Raw genomic sequence first — 16256 nt, forward strand, 5'->3', positions numbered from 1 at the left:
AAGTTTCCTATAAGTCCCCTCAAACCTGCGCACCTTTTTCTTCACGATACCATAATGCCTGATGTTTTATACTGCAGTACTTCCTGCCTTTGTTATTAATTCTCCAGGACCTTATATGAAGTCCTGCTTAATAATTTTAATTGTAATTGTAATTTTAATTAATTTTATTGCAATTGGGCTTTTCTATTTAATTCTTATCTTAACTTTTGTATATTGTATTTTTATTGCATTTTATTGCCCTGTACACCGCCCTGAGTCCTTCGGGAGAAGGGCGGTATAGAAATTAAATAAATAAATAAATAAATAAATAATATCGTCTGCGGCTTCATCCTGAAATAATTCCCCTGCTACCCAATTTATTCAAATTCTTCCATCAAGCTTCCTTACACGTTTGCAGATCCATCCAAGGTATTCCTTCTTTCCAGACTAAAGTTCTCTCTTGCCCGCTCCCTTTCAAAAAACTCCGTTCCGGATTTTCTCCCTTACGTGTGAGATGTATTGTTGAACGCCTCCCAGGTGTATCCGTCACTTCTGGAATCCGCTCCGATTTTTCCCTCCCGCCTTCCCTCCCAGCCCTGAATATAGCATCGGCTGGCTTGCCGTTGCCTCCCGGTCCTTAGGGAGCAAAGCAAGCATTACGCTTCTTCGTCAAGCACCCCCCCCCCCTCCGCGCGCCGGCTAGTAGTCCCGGGCTCTGTGGCTGAGGGTCTCGCGCAGGGGCTCGTGAGGGATTCGCGCGCTCGCGGCCGCCGATCGCCTCCGGCCTAGCCCCCCCCTTCCCCCTTTCTTTCCCCCTTCAGTCGCCTTCCTTTTGCATCTACTTCCCCCTCTCGCCTTGCCCGAGCGGGTCCGCCGGGAGGGGGCGTCCACCGCAAAAGGAGAAAGGGGGAAGAGTGTTTTGCCTCGGGGAAGGCAGCGGGGCAGCTGGAGCCCTCAGTCCACCGGGAGACGCGGGGGGGGGGAGGAGGGAGAAAGCTGCTCGGAAGCTATCGGTGGTGAGGCCAGAGCTACACCCGGCCGCCTAGAGCCCCAAGCCTCCCCCCCCTCCTCCGCCGCCTCCGATCTCTTCGCGGTGGGTGCTCGTGGGGAGCGCGCGCGTGCTTGTTTGTGTGCGCTGTGGCGGAGGAGAGACGGGCAGAGCAGGCAGACAGAGCCCCCACCCCGCCGCCGTCGCTCGCTCGCTCGCGCGCGCGCGTGTGTATGTGTGATAGGGGGGTGGATCTTGGTTCGCTCGCCTCCACCGACTCCAAAATGCCCAGACTGCTTCGTACGGATGGCTATATTTCAAGGTTTCCTTTGGCAAAGCTAGGCGAGGGGCATCGCCTTGTGGAGGCGTCCGTCATTGACATCTCTTCGGAGGAAGGAGGGCTTTGATTTGGTCCTTCTTCTCTCCCTCCTTCCTCCCATCTGCTATTTTCCGAGGGGGCGGCTGCAAACAAAAACAACAAAAATAATCATAACAGGGACATAGTCGATTGATAAGAGACGCCCCCCCCTTCTCTTTCTTTCTTGCCCGCCCCATTTAACTCGACGGCCCACCAGGGGCAAAAGCAACCCGAAATCCGGACGCGTTGTTATCTCTGTGTGTGTGTGTGTGTGTGTGTGTGTGTGTGTGTGTGTGTGTGTGTGCTCTCGCCCTCCCCCCCCCCTTTCTCTGAAATTGACGCCCCAAGGGGGAGCGATCGGAAGAAGATCGAGATCACGCATCCGATTGCCTCGTGTTTCCTAATATCTGCGGGGGCTCGAGCCCTGCCATTCCGGCGGCAGGATGGATTAGAGATCTCTGAATGGAGGAACCCGAGAGGACTGGATCGCAGAAGGTAAGGAGAAGCGAGGCTTGCTTTCGCGGGTGGGGAGGGGGTGGTGGTGGTGGTACGCGCGGGGTTGGTGTGTTGGTGGAAATTGCGCTGCCGAATTGTACCTCTCCCTTCATTCATCAGTGACTCTGTTGGCCTCGAACATCTGGAGAAATCGGATGGATGGCGAGTCGATTTGCAAGAGGGCGCTGGTAGTTTTTGGCAAGATGATGATGGTGGTGGTGGTGGTGATTGTTATTATGAGGGAGAAAATGGGATATTATCACCGTCATCATTACCTGAGCTTTCTTCTGGCTCTCTCTGCCCCCCACCCTCCCCTTTGGCTACTGCTGGACCCGATGTTTGATAAGCGTCTCTCACGAGCTGGCTTGCTTTGCGCCGTGAGACTTGAACGGGGGAGGGGGGGGGTGTTGCTGACTGAACTGGGAGGCTGGGAGGAAGGGACCATTTCCTCCCTCCTTCCCTCTACTTCTTCCCCCCCCCCCCATTTCATTTTCTCTGGAGGTTTGCTGCGATCTAGTCAGGGTTTCTTTTTGCAAGCGAGGGTCCTTTTCGCCTGCGGGTGAGGCGGCCGCCTATCCTCCGTTTCGGTTTCTGTGATGCCCAAGACAAAGCCCTCTGCAAAAAAAATTACCCTGCTCCTCGTCGCCGGTACTGCGGTATTTCCTCCCCCTCGATTTTGTATATATGTTAGGCGGGGGGGGGGGGGGGAGAGAGGAAAGGAAATTGCCGTCAAAATACCGTAATGCACAAAGAGGAGGAGGGTAGGGCAGTTTCTGGCGATCTTTTCTCCAGGTTTATTCTTCTCTTCCCCGCAGCCCGTCTCCGGGCTTGTTTTGCTGCAGGGGGTGGGAAAGAGACCCGGAACCTGGTTAAGTATCGCGGCAACGCTCCGTTTCTTGTAATTACCCTCCCTCCCCCCCCCAAAAAAATTTCTCTGATACGTGTCTGTATGCAACAACCGGGTTTTAAAGGAAGAGGAGGTGGCGGGCGTACACACGCGCGCAAATCTCCCCCCTCCCCACACGTACAGTTCCAAGATGGGGGGAGGAGAAGGATGCAGGCAGAATGGTTAATTGGGAATGTTAATTGGGGGGGCTCATGGGTTTGTTGTGATGGCTCTGGAGCTGTGCCATTCACTCCCCTCAGTGCCTACCCCACCCTCAATGCGTTGCTCTAGGGGTAAGTGAATGTGTGGCCCTTACTTCACCTCAGGCCAGGCCTTCCCTAAGCAGCCCCCCTATGGCCGCCAAAGGGTCCCTGAACTGAAAATATGGCTGTGAATCTAATTCTGTAGCAGTGGTGCCTGATCTTGATCTGTCCACAGAAAGGTTTTCAGTGAATGGTGGATGTGAATGCCACACGCTTGCGCACGCACACACACACACACACACATATTTTGGTATCTTGCATAATATCTCCTGATTCTCTCTGCCCCATAAGAAAGAAAGGCTGGCAAAGAATTTGGGGGGGGGGGCAGGTGGGCTATCTGGAAGAAACTTGGATTAAAATTATTGCATCCGCTCAAGTCTATTTTTCCCCCTTCCCCCCCCTTCAATTAGCTGACAACCATGATTATTAGACTTGCGCTGATTTTAGGATGGGAGTGGAGATGGGATCAAATTATCTCTGCCCCCCCTTCCCCTATCATTCCCAAAATTAGGTTGACAGAGATGGTAGATTGATTGCTGCAACACAGTTTGATTTAAAATTCTTCACAGGGCTGAGAGACGGAAGGAGGAGAGTAGATTCAGTTTTACTGTGTCCTGAGATCTTCCCTAATTTGGTGAATATAGAGGCTGTCGAATTGTAATTATTAATGTTTTGAAGTGTTGGGAAATGAAATGACTGGGAAAAGGGGCTGTGTGTGTTTCTGTGTTTGGGAGGGACTAGCTAGAATGATTGGTAAGGGTGAATACAAATGTCAATAAACTAAACCCCCCCAAAAAAGATGTAGATAAAGGGGAAACAGAAGCTCAGAAAAAGAAATGGTTAGAAATCATGCTTTCTTTGCCTCCCTCTCCAAATTTATTATGAATAAACCTCTCCCCCATTCCCGAATTTCCTGTGGTAGCTTTCTGCTTTCAGTGGCAATTGAATAGTCTACCTTTCCCCCCACCACCAACACTTGTGAACCATAAATGTCCTTTCTCAGCATTGACTTGGCTTGCTTGGCAAAGGTGAGGAAACTGAAAGGTGTCAAGCAATAGATCTTTGGGGAATATCGGCAGCCCACAAGGATTGTTCAAAGGGAAAGTTGGCACCAGGAAGCAGAAGCTGGCCTTTTCTGAAATTTCCAAGTTGGGGAAATAAGATAAAGGGATAAGAAGAATATCTTCTGTTAAATATCTTCATTCTGCCCTGAATGAAGCTCCCTTCTCCCCTATACCTGTCCAGTCTAACCCTTATGCCCATGCTTGCCTCCTATTACTTGGAAGACTCATTATCTTGGAAGATAATGTAGAGCCTCGTTATCACCTTTTTGATATATCAGATTGTACCCAGTACCCACCCATCTGTGCCTGAAGGGAGCGTTGCGTGGAAAAGTGGGGCACCAGTCCATTCCTGTTGGAGCATTTTTGCAAGGTAGGGGGGAGGAGAAGGCAGAGTGTAGCAAAGCAAAGCAAGTGTAGCTTTAACAGTTTCATAGAAGATCTGCAGCAGCAATACCAAAGGCAGTATATACTATAAACAATGAGAATTTAAACCTATTCCTTTTTTCTAGAACAAGAATAATAATGGTTTAGAGTCTCAGTGCTGAGGCAGGAATATCATGTTTAATAGGATTAGGAAGATTTTTTTTGGGGGGGGGGAAACCTGGCATCCATTACTATTGAATCTACTGCTAATGAACACTGTTGCCTTTGGATCCACTGTTCAGTTTAATAACTGGGTGCCCAGGCAGTTCTTCCTGGACGTTCTTCTCTATAAATTGGATGTGTTTCACACAGCTGAGGTTGTTCAGAATTAATGTTACACTGGTCAAACAGTGTTCATTAATTACAACCATGAATTCCGTAGAATTTTGTTGCAAGAACATACAATCTTTCATGTTAAGCTTGCTTATGGGTCAGGTAAACCGCAGGTAAACCCCAATCCCCAATGTGGGATTGGGATTCTCTGGCTATGTTTGCACCAGCCAAAAGCAGTGCTGACAAACTGCTGGCCCACGGGCTGGATGCGTTGTGCCGAAACCGCGCCCACCCCAGCTCCAGCAATGGGGAAAAAATTGTAATATGTCTTGACAGGTCACGTGATGTTGCAAATTTGACACCCCTGAGCTAAAGGATACAGCCATTCTTTCCTCAAGTTAATTAACTCATTGTTCCATTCCAGTACCATACAATGCTGAGAGCAGAATCTGTTACCTCAAATTGTAGGACCTGCATTTTCATTTTCTTCATTTGAATAGTGATGTGGGAGACAGAAAATATAGCCCATCAATTCATTAGATTTGATAAGGCCTAAATAACATAAAGAAGACCCACAGAGAAGACCTGAACCAAAAAGTCTCTAACTAGGATGATTACATAATGCAAGAGAAATACCGTATTTGTAATCTGCTGAGCTGTTGCAATTTGTGCAATATGAATTTGCAAAGTATAGATAGTTTTATAAGCATATTTGGAACAAGAACATTGTAACTGTGGGAAATAGGGAACTGAAAGTAGCAGATGGATGGAGGTTTCAGATGTACACGGATGTATGTGGAAAGTAATGGTCAACAAGAAAGAACAAGGAACTGATTTTGTAAATGTTGCAAGATAATGTCCATCTGTGGGTGGCCGTTAGGAAAAGGGTATAAAAGATTAGCTCAAGATCAGGTCATGGCCACTGGCCTATAGCTGATTGGAACTTATTGGAACTGCTATGTCACTGGAGCTCATTGCAATGGGTTATTAATTAAGTGATACTGTGATATTATGTTTGCTATGTTCCAAATTATTAGCAAAATAAATATCTGAATCTTAAAGTAAGAATTATTGTTTTGTGTTGCTGTCTCTTGTCTTTTTCATTGGGTTTCTCCATGACAGTGAGTTTTTCCAACTCAGGGATATGTTGAATGCATACATTCCTGAAGTGAGACATGGGAGATCTAGCTGATATGACCTCTTCCTCCAAAAAGTGCATCTCCTGCCTTTCTGGGACCTCCAGATTTGTTACACCTATGGAACATTTATGGCATAAGCAAGCTTAGGAGTTTTGGAAGCAATTCTTAGGATTTTTGTGCAAGTAGATCAAGACCCCTGCTTGATTTCATTTTCCATGAATCAATAAAGATGGATTTCCTGGTGGATGTAAATTGGCATTATTTTCTTTGAATGCAGGGGCGCTATGCTGCTTAACACCAGTTGGAGGTATGCAGCCTTTTGCCAAACACATTTGTCCTACTGCTCTTGTGGTACATGCACATTCTGTGGCAGATTCTTAACTTATATGAGCCTTTCTTTTAAAAGAACCCCATCTTCTGAAATTGACCAGCAGCAGCAGAAAAAATGCCTCTGAGCAGAGAGCTTTTCAATCAAATCTAAATCAACATTTCTCAGCATAGCTGCAACCTTGCCTTAGACTTCTCCACAGCTTCTAAGCTCAAGGGGGTCTTAGATGTCGGTATCCATGTCCCTTTGCACCCAGAACCACTAACGACTGGAAAAAAACCCTTATAATTTGGGATCCAAATTTCAACAGAATTTGGCCATTATTGCGTGCTTTGTTGGAGTTAAAAAGTCTTGATTTTCCAAAAGAGATGGGAAGGCAGTTGTGTACCTAAGAATTTGTGTGCAAGCTAACCACTAGTTTTGCCTGGGGGGGGGGGAAGGGAGAACATTTTAAAATGTATTTACTCTCTATGTATGGTAGAGAGAGTGTCAGTGTCCTCTTAGTTTATACAGTATATACAGTTCTTTAAAAATTGCTGTATTTAAGAAGTCAGGAAATGGGTAGGTATCAAGCTGTGTTACCTGTTCCTTCTTTGAGAGAAGGGGATATTTCCCTAGAGGCTCCCTGTGTAGTGCTGAATATATTAGTGTTCTGTCATTTGTGCTCTGAGCATCCATCTATCCCTATATGGTGAATGCAACCCTATTTTCTCATACATAAGTATGCCTGTGTATTCTCACATGAACACGTACTTTCCCTTTTGTTATATTATCTTCTTTGGCTGGGGTGGCCAATCTTAGCAACTCTGTAAGGATTTTAAGCAATATGTTGAGGATGATTAGGGAAGGGCAGTCAGCTGAACTCTGGGTGAAGCGTATTCTCGTATTCTTTTCCATTGCAACTTCAAGCATTATGTTAATGAACAAACTCCTTCTGCCTGTCTCCCATACCAGAGTCCTTTAATGGAGCCATTATTAGAACTGCTAGACCCCCAATTTGGTCTAGTGGTTGAGGCATCAGGCTAGAAAGCAGGAGATTCTGAGTTCTAGTTTTCTGAAAGCCAGCTGGATGACCTTGGGCCATTCATTCTCTCTCAGCCCACCCCACCCCACAAGGTTGTTGTTGTGGTGAAAATAGGAGGAAGATGGTGTATTGGATATGTTTGCCACCTTGAGTTATTTGTAAAATTGAATAAAGGTGGTATGCAAACAAATAAATCTGGAAGAACCAACATTGAAATTTTGCAAAACTACCGTATTTTCCGGTGTATAAGACAACTTTTTAACCCATGAAAATCATCTCAAAAGTTGGGGGGTCGTGTTATACGCCGGAAAATAGTACATAAATCAATCGAGCGCCCCCGTTCTTGCAAAGCAACTTCAAGCCTCCTTAGTCCAGTCCCCCCTCCAACTTGACTCTCCCTTCCCACCCCCAAGAGCCTCTCAGCCCCTTCCCCTCCCCCTTGCAAACGCCAGACCCCGGGAGCTCTTGCGTCTATTCCAAAGGGTGGGTGGAAGGAAAAGCCCCTTTCGGCTCCAGCTTGGCTGCAAGTCAGCGAGCCCGGGAAGGCACGCCCTCCCCTCTCACTGTGGAGGAAGCGGGGCAGGCTGGCATCTGGCGGGAGCCGGCAGGGCAGTCCTGTGCACGCGCGCGCTCCCCGGCTCCTAAGGAGTCCTCGGGGAGCCATGGCAGGCGCCTCACCCTCTTTCCTCTTGAAGCAGCATCGGCTCCGGCGTCGGGCGGGAGCCGGCAGGGCAGTCCTGCACACGCATGCACTCCCCGGCTGCTAAGGAGCGCTCCTTAGCAGCCGGGGAGTGCGCGCGTGTGCAGGACTGCCCTGCCGGCTCCTGCCGGATGGCCCCGCTTCCTCCACAGTGAGAGGGGAGGGCGTGCCTTCCCGGTCTTGCTGATTTTCCGGTGTATAAGACGAAAAATCTTGAAAATCATCTCAAAAAGTCTTATACGCCCAGTCTTATACGCCAGAAAATACGGTATCTCAAAAATGGCCAGGATCCATTGTTTTGATTTCCAACAATACCCATAGAGGTACTGCCGTGAAGGCAGTATGGGAAATGGTGGTTAAACTCACTATTTAGGTATCACTGTCTCTTCATAGCTAATGCTGCCTATGAGTTGCTTATTACTAAGCCAGGGAAACCAGGTTAGCTGTTTCTGATAGGAGAGAGGGTTTGTCTGGGGGCTTCTTTTGCCCAGGACCTTCTCAAACCTCATGCTGTTTTTCTTTTCCAGCATTCAGCCGTAAGTTTCCTTGAGTGCAAAAGCTATCACCTTTCACTATAAATGCACGATTAGGCAGTGTCAAATTTCCATGGAGGATTTTTACTTTTCATAGAGTATAATTCTTCCCTGATTGATATTCAGGCCCTCCTAAGGGACTACTAAATTATCTAGAAAGTTGATTAGAACCAAGGCTGCCTAAATTTCAGGCATACTCTGAGGTGGTGTCATAAATCATCCAACCATAGAATTTTGGCATCTTGACATGCCCCTTTGACCATTGTGTTATTTGTAGTAATAGTTCTAAGTACTATAAAGCATTACAGGCATAACTTTGAGATATTCCAGATCACTGCAATAAACTGAATATGACAATAAAGCGAGTCACACAAACCTTTTGGTTTCCCAATGCGTATAAAAGTTATGTTTACACTATACTATAGTCTATTAAGCGTGCAATAGCATCATGCTTTTTAAAAAATAATGTGTACACTTTTAATTAAAAATATTTTATTGCTAAAAATGCTAATCATCCGAGTCTTCAGCAAATCATAATCTTTTTGCTAGTGGGGGCCTTGTAAAAAAATAAAATCTCTGTGCAGTGTAATAAAGCAAAGTGCAATAAAACAAGGTATGCCTGTACAATGAATTTCTGTCCATTGAAAAGTCTCTTATATTTGTTCTCATTTCACATCTTTGAAATGTTGTTACCTATGTATGAACTAAGTTGTCCCTCTTTGTGGCTGATCCATGAAAATTCAGGCTTTATCCTGAAAGCCTACATCTCTTCTGTGCTTGCTGCCTTTAATCTTCTCTAGCCCTATCCCTAGCCTTCTGCTTCTTCAAACCTTGGAGGTGCCCTCTTAAAATCTTGCAGATTAGGAAAGTGGGAACACTTATACAATTGGCTTTGATGGCATCAGAACTTTCCTCCGCAATCACTTCTAATATAATAACCTTCCATCCATGATATCTACTACCACTTTCCCAGACATGTCAAACACAAGGCCCGGTGGCCAGATCCGGCCCGCGAAGTGGTTTCATGTGGCCCGCGAAGCCATCCTGGAAACAGTGAGGGAACGGCCCCCACTGCCTTGGCCCTGGCCCAGAGACCCTCCTTCTGCCAGAGACCCTCAGATCTGTCCCACTCCTGCCCAGGCCCTCATAGGCACTCTTGATGCAAACGATGTAGAGCTGGCCATGCCCACCCAGTAGGCCATACGCACTCTAGCCATGCCCACCCAGGCCATACCCACCCGGCCCCCTGAGGGCAACCGCAATGCTGATGCAGCCCTAAATGAAATTGAGTTTGACACCCCTACACTAGCCTATCAGCTGGTTGGTGCTGCTAGGAGTTGTAATCCAATGTCCTCAGCCACCCTTCTGTGGCTCATCTGCATCTCCACTGGATATGCCACCAATCAATGATTTTTTTCAATTTAATGTTTGCATTTTGCCATATTGGTACTTCTAATGCAATATCTATCTCGATTACAAGATCATTCATCTTAATAAGGCCTTGATAGGAATTTAGCCTTATGATGAAACTAACTTTTGCCACATCAACACAGACTTATATAGAGTGGAATCACAATACCCTCTTTTTGGATTATGTATATAAAAACACCCTTTATTATCCTTTGTAAGTCATATACCTCATTTGGAATTGCTGACACATTTACATTATCTAGTTAACTACACCTATTCTACACTTTCCATGCATTTCTTCAGGCAAACCAGATAATTATTTCAAGTCAAAAGATTATTCTTTAATAAGAGGATGGTTGTTATACCAAGAAGGAGAAGAAAAGAAACATATAAGTGTTCATTTGCATGTATTGATTATCATGCATGCCAAATTAAAATGGCTTCTTGTCTGGTGTTTAGAAGCACACCTGGTGCAGCACAGTTGAGACTGAAGTTATGCAGACTCTAATGATAATTGATTGGTAGAATATTGGTGAAAATTGAATAGAAAACAAGGTTTGACTAGCCAAGATTTAAGATCTGGATTTGGGGTCTGAGAGAAACTTTATTTAAGAGGAAGAGAGTTGTAAAAGATTCCCCAAGAGCAAAACTGGAATCTTATATTTATTTATGTTACTGAAACCTAAAGAATCCTGATGAACATGAATAAAAATAGTGCTGAAATGGTAGACATGAACCAACAATTAAGAACAGGATGCTTTCAAGCCCATGACAAAAATCCACTTCTGTCTTTCTCCCAAGCTTTCTGTTTCTAGAAGCCTAATTTAAGATATGTGTAAAAAAAAACTTCTTTGCTGTTAATGTATGACAATTGGAAATCAGAAACTTGCAAATTCCTCAGAGCTAGGAGTAGATTTACAATCAGTTTATGGCTGTCCCTGTGTCAAAAATTAGGAAAAAAATGCATTCAGCTTGAAAGAAAGGGGATTATGGAATAATGTACCAAAGGTACATCCAAAGGTAATTCTTTAGACAATTTCACAAGTGTAAGTAGTAGATGGTCGCAGAATTCTTGGCTTGTCTTAGGCTATTTCTAGCACACTGAATGCCATGGTTAAAATTCCTTTGTTGTAAGAAATGCCAAGCCATATTCTCTGACTTCCTAAGAGAATGGGTTAGGTTCTTGTTTACTGATGGACAGAATAAAAGAGTCCATTATGAGTGAGGCTGATTAACCGTGATATCTCCACACTTCTGAATGTAGATCATGAACCATATTCATTTAGGCACCTTGCTTGATATGCATAGACTCACACTGCTTTTTCAATCATTATTATTCCCATTAACCCTCGGGGCTTTGTGTTTCCATTAGTTTTGGCCTGATTTTTAAAAGTGAAAGCTCCTGGTGCTCTGATGCTGTTCTATGTTTTGATTCTTACAGTTTTTCATATCTCTAGACCCCAACCTTAATTCTCATCCTGTAGACAGAACATCTTATGGTTCCCCACAGAGAAAGTATACTATGAGACTGCCTTTAGTTCTACTCTTCTTATCCTATTAGCTAATGCTTCCATTTCAGTAGTAGGGAAAGTGGTCTATAGAGAGGCAACCCACTGAGCTAGGGGAGGTCCTCATGCTGCACACTCTAGCACAGGGGTCTTCAAACTTAACCCTTGTGGACTTCAACTCCCAGAATTCCTCAGCCAGCATGCCTGGCTGAGGAATTCTGGGAGTTGAAGTCCACAAGTCAGAAAAGGGCCAGGTGTGAAGACCCCTGCTCTAGCAGCTGGCAAAAGTTAAGTCTCAGCATTTATATATTTTTTTCCACTTCTCATCCAGCTGTGTAGTTTTACAGGTTGTTTCATCAGTTGATCAAGTTGGCTGCCAAAGCATAGTGTGGAGGGCAGTTTGAGATTGCTCCTATCTTTTATCCAGTGGCAGTGCTGGCTAATGGAGAAGTCAAAGTGGTAATTTTGTTTCTGGAAGATTTATTTTTTATTTAATCCCATTTACATCCCACCCTTCTCCAAAGACTCAGGGCGGCTTACAATTTAAAGCACAAATCAATGTGCTTAGCAATAGCCTTCATTCTATGTATATGCCTGCTTATTAGGGCTTTCATACGCCCCCCAAGTGGCATTATTACAAAGTCAGCTTAATTGCCCCCGACAATCTGGGTCCTCATTTTACCTACCTCGGAAGGATGGAAGGCTGAGTCAACCTTGAGCCTGGTGGGATGCGAACCTGCACTAATGGCAGGCAGCTGGTGTTACTTAAGGAGGCATTAGCCCACTGCTCCACCAAGATCTTTTTGGAATTTGGGTTCTGGATGATAATGAGAATAAAAAGATAGCCTTTTCCTCACTATTGAGCTAAAGCACTACCCCCGCACCTTTTAAGTCAACATACACCCTGAGAAATGCCACCCATTAAATGTGTTATTCTCATTGATAATCCCTGTCCTGCCTATTGTATTGGTTTTGAGTCACTGCCAAATAATGTCCTCATTGTGGACCGTGGCACTCCTTGTGGGCAAGTGATTTGGTTTTCACTTCCAGCTTTGTTTGCCATCCTTTTTCAACACATCACCAGCTAGTGAAGAAAACCACCAACTAGCATTGGGGTAGGAACTTAAATGAATATGAAGCAAATCTATTATGCAAAGACACCAGGACAGAAATAGCCCCACAATTTGGGAGCTATAGATTTGTAACTACTTAGGTGGTCCTGGAGTTCAGGAAATACGAAGCCAACCCGCTGCTAGATAACCACTCTCTTACTTCATAGGAGGTGAGGCCGGGAGAGGGAAAGAAATGACTGAAGGTGTAAAATATAGGGGACCTGGCAAATCAGCAACAAATTTTTTTTGAACAGTGTAATGAAGAAAAATGGGGCTGTTGCATCTGAAGGTAAAGATATATCAGTTAAAGCAGATTAGAACAACAGCTGCCTCTCTTCCTCTAACTCAATAACGGAGTTGTGCTCTTCTTTCCTTTATCTTGTCAGATACCTGAAGAGAAGTTGTTGTCAAAAAAAAAGAAGTAGTGAGATGAGGGACACTTTGATGTTGTTGCTGGGAGGTGCTAGAACAAGGGGGAAAATACTAAATTTAGATCAATAGAGCTATGGGCAATGAAAAGTTGTCTCAGTTAAAGGCTAGGAACAAGATAAGGGCAATGCTGGGAGAAAATTGGTGTTATCAGGACATGATTGCATCTTGATTAAGTGCAAATGGGGAGAGAGGCCATTATATGAGGACTGTTCCCCATCTGAGACTAAATTATAAAGCAGAGGAATTTGTTCAGTGACTCTTTTATAGGTACAGGCAGTTTTATTTTTCTGAAATTGCTAAATGTCCACTACAATGTAAGATTTTAATCCACTTTTAGAGTCTGGGTATTTTTTTTTAAAAAAAATAGCCTCTTCTGCTGATCCCATTAAGTTGAGCTGGTTGCATTTGTTTCTCAAAAATAAAACTGAGCAGTGTTCATGAGCAATTTCTTTTAATACTGAAAACAGGTACTTGCCAGAGCTCTTCAAACCTAACTTAAGTATTGAAAGTAAAAATGTGAAAGACAGAAGATGGTAGGAAGAATAAATCTATGCCCTATTTTTTTTTTGCCTCCCACTCTCTCCTCTTTCCCATATCTGTGTTATTTATTTTGCACCCTTTTTATGTTTGTGGAATGGTGGATGTATAAACTGTTCCTTTGTAGAAAGTTTTGTGCTTCTGATCCAATATGAGTGCTACTTAGAATTATTCATTCCTTTAGGGGAAATTCTGGTTTATTGCAACAACCTTTCATATAATTCAATATCTTCTTTCCAATTTTGCTTCAAGAAGAATTTGATCTGATGCATGTACAAAGTTGGCACTGTGGACGTGCATTGTCTCCATACACAGTAAATTTTCTATTGTGAAAATAGGTTAGTGCAGTTTAGTATATAAAGGTAAAGGAAAAGGTTCCCCCGCACATACGTGCTAGTCGTTTCCAACTCTAGGGGCCAGTGATCATCTCCGTTTCAAAGCTGAAGAGCTAACGTTTGTCCGAGGACATCTCCATGGTCATGTGGCTGGCATGACTAGATGCTAAAGACGTACGGAACACTGTTACCTTCCCACCGTAGTGGTCCCTATTTTTCTACTTGCATTTTTACGTGCTTTCGAACTGCTATGTTGGCAGAAGCTGGGACGAGTAACAGGCGCTCACTCTGCTATGCGGCACTCAGGATTCGACCTGCCAAACTGCCAACCTTCTGATTGACAAGCTCAGCGTCCTAACCCACTGAGCCACCACCACGTCCCCAGTTTAGTATATAAATAATAATAAAAAGTAGACATAGCATATGTGCCCCCTACTGTTAGGGGCCTATGTGGGAAGAAAATATTCTCAATTTGACCTTTCGTGCTTTCCTTGACACCAGGCTGACCATGGTGGGTCTGAAGGAGGCCGTGTGAGACAGAGGGGTCATGGGGAGTGCTGATCCATAGAGTGGCCAAGGGTTGGACACAGCTGAATGGCTGATGATGAACATACATTGTTCTAAATATGTAAATCAAGACCAAGATAAATGTTAGCTGTATTGACAGGCTGCCACAAAGAAGAGGGAGTCAAGCTATTCTCCAAAGCACCTGAAAGTAGGACAAGAAGCAACAAATGGAAACTAGTCAAGGAGAAAAGCAACCTAGAACTAAGGAGAAACTTCCTGACAGAACAATTAACCAGTGGAACAACCTGCCTCCAGAAGCAGTGAATGCTCCAACACTGGAAGTTACTGCACAGCCATTTGCCTGAAATGGTATAGGGTTTCCTGCCTGAGCAGGGGGTTGGACTAGATGACCTCCAAGGTCCCTTCCAACTTTATTATTATTATTATTATTATTATTATTATTATTATTATTATTATTATTATTATTATTATTATTTGCTCAACATGACTGTTAATTCTGCAAAAGCAGAAATGGCTATTCTCCATATTAAACAACATATATCTTTTTTTTTTCTACCACTTTTTCTACCTTCCTTCCAGTCCACACTTTCTTAGCACTTTCCCCATCCATAGTTCCCACTCAGTTTTTTCGATAAGGCAGCAATTGATAATTGGACAGTGATGTGACTATGTGATAAACGGTGAGAGCCAAGTTGGGAGAAGCATTCTAGGTTAACCTGGTCAAGGACCTGGAGTGTGTGGGGAAAAGTTCAAACCAAGCTTTTGTCCAAAACAACACATTCCTGCAGGAGGAAAGAGGAGAGGTGCTTCTTGGCTGAAATTCTTGTTTAAAAATTTTGATGATGAAGAAAATGATATAGGGCTCAAAAAACAACTCTATACCTCTTTGACAAATAGATTCAGTTAAATAATTCTTCAGGGCTTAATCCAAGAACTGGCAAGCTGATGATCCCAAGCTGTTTCAGATTTCAGCTCTCATTACCTCCAGCTAGCATAATAATCAGTAAATGGTTGTGGGAAGAGTAGTTTAAAATATCTTCCTCTTAGTTGTTTTTTTAGGAAATGAAAGTGGTGGGGTTTGGGAGGGCATGCGCCCACTATGATCAAAGTTGCTTTTCCATAAAACATTCTTGCTTCTTCTGATACTTAGTACCATATGCAGGATCTTGAATAGGACCCAGGATCCTTGACATTCAGCTCATTGCTGTACAGTCAATGGAATAGAGCCTCTTACGTTCATTTCATTCTGCTCTTACGTGTGATACTATGAGGGTCATTGACTGAAAACTGTAAAGCCAAACTGTAAACATTGACTAAGTGTTCCCAGGAATGGTCCCTGCAGGAGCTATGGAGATTAATGAGCATTAATTATCTCCTGGCTGCCTGTCACCAGGGGATCCCAACACACCTTGCAGACAGCACTGAATAGGCTCAGAGAAACAGAGAAGGCGAACTTTATTAAAGCTTTGTTTTAATAACCCCTTCTATCTCCTACTTCTAACCATCTCTCACAAGAGCCTTGGCTTTCAGGAAACCTCAGCCTCTTCGATGTAATGTCTATCTTCTTAATGGCAGTAACTCTAGTTTACCATAAATGTTCTTACTTTTTAATTAGAGTTGCTACGTAATGCCACTTTCCATATTGAATTGTTCACAGGACACTATTTGGATTATACGCTGTGATAAACGTATTTAAGAGCAGTATGCCATCCATATCTTTCAGAACAACTGGTTTGTCCTAATATAGCTGCATGGAAAGAAACTTGGATGATACATTTTAGTGCAAGCTATCTGAAACAAAAAGTGTAAAATGCTGCACAGCAATCTATTTTGGCAATCAATATATATTTATCAGTAGGATGGGAAGAGAAGGGGAGATGGAATACTGTGGTGGCACAGTGGTTAGAATGTAGTACTGCAGGCTATTTCTGCTGGCTGCCA

The 16256-nt window shown here is 44.0% G+C and overlaps 1 protein-coding gene across 4 annotated transcripts in view; it reads left to right on the forward strand.

The window, feature by feature from the left end:
- The first annotated feature begins 1756 nt into the window (after positions 1-1756).
- The window catches only part of ADGRL1 (adhesion G protein-coupled receptor L1), a 171213-nt gene continuing 156713 nt past the window's right edge, over positions 1757-16256 (forward strand). For 3 of the 4 annotated variants that reach the window (XM_083351757.1, XM_083351761.1, XM_083351760.1), the window contains exon 1: positions 1757-1820. The gene's annotated coding sequence lies outside the window, so the exon portion shown is untranslated. Of the gene's footprint in view, positions 1821-2372; positions 2469-16256 lie in introns of those variants that run through there. The other variant, XM_083351759.1, reaches the window with a different exon arrangement.

Source organism: Vipera ursinii, assembly GCF_947247035.1.
Source record: "Vipera ursinii genome assembly, chromosome: 2".
NCBI lineage: Eukaryota > Metazoa > Chordata > Lepidosauria > Squamata > Viperidae > Vipera > Vipera ursinii.